This window comes from Diceros bicornis, chromosome 13 (genome assembly GCF_020826845.1).
Source record: "Diceros bicornis minor isolate mBicDic1 chromosome 13, mDicBic1.mat.cur, whole genome shotgun sequence".
Taxonomy (NCBI): Eukaryota; Metazoa; Chordata; class Mammalia; order Perissodactyla; family Rhinocerotidae; genus Diceros; species Diceros bicornis.
The window spans coordinates 55604868-55609892 of NC_080752.1; positions in this window are offsets into that span (position 1 = coordinate 55604868).

Below are 5025 nucleotides of genomic sequence, written 5' to 3' on the forward strand. Positions count from 1 at the left end.
CTGAGGGTCATTTTGGAGCCATGCCTGTGGTCACAGCACCCTCGATGTCATCCAGCCTAGGGCTGGGTCATCTCGATGGACCGGTTGGTCAGTGAGGCAGGCGTGGAGGTGCTTCTGGCCATGATCCGGAAGTTGGACATATCCCCCTGGCCTGTAACTGCCTGCTTGGGCTGGATGTCTGCCTCTGGGGACAGCACTGCTGTGAGGTTCTTGGACGGCACTCGGAGCATGAGGTGGGAGTCTGAGGACCTCCTGCCGTTGCTTGGGATTCGGACCCCGGGCTGCTTCCCTAGGCTGCTGAGACCTGGGGATTCCTCCAGGGTGTCAGAGGCTAGGGCTTGCTGTCCTGGGGAAACTCCATCTCTGGGTCAGGAGGTTGAGCTTCAAGTCTGCCCTCAATTTGGGGCTGACTTATGTGTGTGACTTTGGGCAAATCACTAGACTTGTCTGGGCTCAGTTGCTGCTTCTGTAAAATGAAGAGATTTCATGTATCCTCAGAGGTCCCAGCTCAGACACTCTATGGCCCGAGCTATTGTCACCGATGAGATTTTCAAAATCCCAGGAGGTGATGTAATTTAGTGTTTAAGAGACCAAGGACTCAGAGGCATCTAAGTTTGACCAGTCACTTTACTCTCCACACCTTGTCCCTCCACTGTTAAATAGGAAGTTCATAGTTGCTACTTTGGAAGGGTGTTGGGAGGACTAACTGAGACAGTGCCTGGCAAGAGCTTAGTGTATCTAGTGGAGACTGGTCCCCAGACGCAGCAGCATGGCTGCCTGTTTTTGTGTCTTGTGTGTGGACATTGGGGTGTATTTTCCCCAGGGAGGCTGGCCCTGTCCCACCTGAGCACCAGGTGATCCTTCACTGGGGAACAGGGCACTTGTTCTCTCCAATCACTTGACACCTGCCGTCCCCGCCCCTTGTTGCCGTCCCCGCCCCTTGTTGCTTCCTCATAAAGCACTGCTGGACCAGCAGCTCCTAGTGGGTAGCCCAAGGCAATCTGGGAGGACTGGATGCATCCAGCTGCTGTGTCCCCATGACAACAGGAGGTGGAGGTAAGCTGTGTCCATGGTGTCAACTTTGCAGCTGTGTAGGAACCCAGGACAGAAAAGTGCAGTATGTTTGGGTGTCAGGCATTCAGTCAGCTGAGGCCATCTGAGCAGGTGAGGCTGCTGTGTGAGGCTGCAGGAACTGCCATGCTGGGGAAAGTGGGGTGTGTGTCTGTGTGTGTGCAGGAACCACCATGCTGGGGAAAGTGGTGTGTGTGTCCGTCCTGAGGTCCAGGGTATGGTGAAACCGTAAGGGGAAGGCTGACCTCCTCTCAGCTGACATGGAGTGAGTTTATGGGCACGCAGTAGAGAGACTGGGGCAGGAGCAATTCTGCCACGTGCTAGCTCAATCTGTGGACTTGACTTTTAGGACTCAGAAAACGAGCAGTCTGCTGTCCTGGTGGAGTCGGATGTGTGTGTCTGTGTAGATGCGTGTGTGTGAATGTGTGCGTATGTATACATTCTCATGCAGGTTTGTGCACATGTACTCATGTGAGTCTGATTTACATAAAAAGCTTGTGTGCTCACACGTGAGAATAGTGTCAATATGGGTGTGTACTTGTGAGATTGCATGTACATGGATTTATGAGTATGTGTGTGCGTGCATGCCTGCAAGAGAATGTGTGCCTGTGTGAGTCAGTGTGAGTGTGGGTATTGGTATGCACTTGTGAGTGGTAAGCAGTTGTGTGTATGTGAGTTGGTTGTGTGCCTGTGACCAATAGGTGCATGGCTGCACAGGTGCACACATGTGTGGGGAGGCTCTGTGCAGTAATGCCTGTGTTTGAGAAGCTGGGCACGTCTGCCTGGGTGCATGCTCTGGTAGCTGTGTGTGCTGTTTGCACGTGTCTGTGTTGGCATTTGTGAGCGCCTGCATGTATGTGAGTGTACATGTGTGTGCAATATGAGTGTGAACTTGTGGTCTGTGCTTACACGCATATCTCTCTACATGGTTTTCAATGTGCCTTTGTGTGTATCCAAGTGCATATGTGTGTATGACATTGCACACTTGTTTGTCTCTCTGTGTGTATGTGTGTGTACCTGTCATTACGTAACCTCTGTGTCTGTGTGTGAGTTTCTGAGCACGTGTGTCTGTGAGTGTTAGAGGGTACATTTGATTGCACTGTGTGTATATGTGTGTTTCTGTGGGTATGTACCTTTCAGTGGATACCTGTGGGTATTGCAGTGTAAACTGTTTGTGCATCTCTATGTGTACACACGTGTTTCTGAGTGTGTGTACCTGTGTGCAGTGTTGCACGCTTGATTGTATTTCTGTGTATATGTGTGTGTTTCTGAGTGTTGGTATCTGGGTTGCAGTGTACATTTGTGTCTTAGTGTGCATGGGAGTGTCTCTGAATGTGTATGTCTGGATGTTGCAGTGTAACTTTGGTGCATGTCTCCTGTGGATGAGTGAGTTTCTGAGTGTGTGTACCTGTGGTGTTGCATTGCATCTGCTTGCATGTCTCTGGGTGTACAATGTGTGTGTCTGAGTGTGTTTGCCTGTCTGACACTTTTGAGTGTGTCTCATGTATAGTATGTGTGTGTTTCTGAGCATGTGCATTTCTGCAGGCGTGTCCGAGTGTCCATAGGGATGTAAAGGTGTGTGTAGGGGGTGCAAACACAGCTGAGAGCTTCCAAACAGAAAACCTCCCTGAACCTTTAAAGCTCCTCTTCTGTCTGCTCTTCATGGCTGAACTGTGCTCGTGCTGTGCACCTTCCCAGTGGTGACCCAGCGATTGGTGCCGGCTCTGAGCAGGGTGCTGGGATGGTGCACGTTGATTTTTCCAGTTGCTTTTGCTCCGAAGCCCATGTATCCCCTGTCCCTGGCTCCCTTGGCCCCACAACAGCCCATGTCTCTCTGGCCAGGAGCCTGCACTCAGCACAGTTGCTGAGCAAACTCACGGATGTGAGGAGCTCAGGGCTACTCTGCACTCGCCGGAGGCACCAGCATCTCTGATTCCAGGATGCTAGTTGGACGAGACAGAGAGGCGATCTGGTTAGTCCTTCTCATTTTCCAGAAGGTGAGTGGAGACCAGAGTGTTTACCAGGCTCTTTGGCCTCATGGTGACAATATTAACTCCAGTAACTATCACTTGTCGAGCACTCAGCGTGTGCCAGGCTCTTTTCACAGAGTAGCTCCTTAAACCCCCACAGGCCCCTGTGATGTCATTTCCCATCCTACACACAAGGAAATCGAGTCTCAGAGAGATGATGTGACCTGCCCAGAGTCACACAGCACAGAAGTGGACAAGCTGTGATTCGAACCCAGCTTCTCAGATTCCAAATGCCAGAGTCGTGACCCCTACCCTGTCCCATTGCCCAAGGCAGTTGCTGTTTATTGAGCCCTACTGTGTGCTGGGCTCTGGGTGGGGCTTGGAGATACAGAGATGATAAGACAGATGTGGTTTGCCGTGTGTCCTCTCCACTGGGAACCTTGAGGAGAGAGCCCCGTGTCCCCAGCAGCCAGCACAGAGCTTAGCACATAGTAGGGCCTCAGTGAATGTTGGCTGAATAAATGAATGAGCCACTGCAGGGTCTACCAGAATAAGCACTCAGTCTTCTAGTTTTCTTTTTTGTCCATAAAAGGAACAAGGACAGAGGATGTCCTGTGACCTCACAAATGTCCCCTTAAAGCATCCATGAAGGGGCCCCATCTCTGGGTCTGTGGCTCACCCACATTGGGCGATCCGAAGGGCCCTTTTGGCTCTGCAGGGCTGTAGTTCTGTGGCCTGGTGGCTAAGGGATCGTCTTGTCCAGGGATTTTGCTTGGGGATTTGCTTCTTCATGTGCATAGACTTCTTCATTTCTCTGGGGTGTGTTTCCCTTGACCCTGGATTCCTAGCACCTAGCACCACGCCTGGTAGTGACTCCACAGACAGGCTTTAGAGCCAGACCAACTAGACTCTGGCTCAGGCTTGGACTCTTGCCGGGTGGGTGTCCTTGCACCAGCCACAGCATTCATTAAGCCTCAGTGTCCTCATCTGCTCGGTGGGGACAATAATTGCATCTACTTCAGAGAATTATGAAGATTACACAAGCAAACATCTATATAACAGCACAGTGCCTGGCCCATGAAAAGGTGTTCAGTAATGCACAGGTACCATGATTATTTCCACTACCAATGTTATGATCATTAGCATATCTCAAAAAGCACATTAAAGCAACATGTAGAAGGGAATAACTCACCAAGCTGTGAAATCAGGAAAAGCTTCCAGGAGGAAGTGGTGTTGGAATGGCATCTTTAAATACATCACACAAGCACCATGAATTCTTTGCAGAAAAATTACGACATAGAGATCAACATGGAGGAGAGAAAAATTCAGGAGACAGAAGCCACAAGGTGTTTAAAGCACGAGTCAGCTCTGTTGGGAGAGAAACTCCCAGATGGAATGAGAACTCGAAAGGGTCCCTGGGCTCAAGGAGGGGACCCAGGAAGGGAACACTTGTAGGGGCCTCTCCCCAAGGACGGGCTTCAGCCTTCCCAGGAGAGGGTGTGTCGCCCCCTGGCTGAGGATCCCAAGTCTGGGTCAGAGAGATTTTCATGCCAGATCCAGGACTACGTGCACCTGAGGGAATAAACCCCAGGAGCAAGCTGACCTCAGATGATCAAACCTCAGGCGTCTCTGGGGAGCCCTGTGTACTGTGACCGTGTCTGTCGCCCATGAACCTTCCTGATTCTTCATCCGCAGCCCTCCAGAGCCAGAGGATCAGAAGTCCTTCTTATTCCTCTTGCCTCATCTCACCATCTTTTTCTCTCAAAATAAAATAAACTCAGGAAAAGAATAAAAGACTTTGAAGCCATTCTCGGTTTTTGCCTTTTGTTCCCATGTGACCTCAAGACAAAACCCTCTGTTACAGAGCAATCCATTAGAAACCTTAATTGGGGGGGTTTTGAGATTTGGATACAGTTTTAAACGTGTTTTGTAAATAATAAGAGTGGAACTTACATTATTTAAAGGTTCAAATCCTAAATCATCC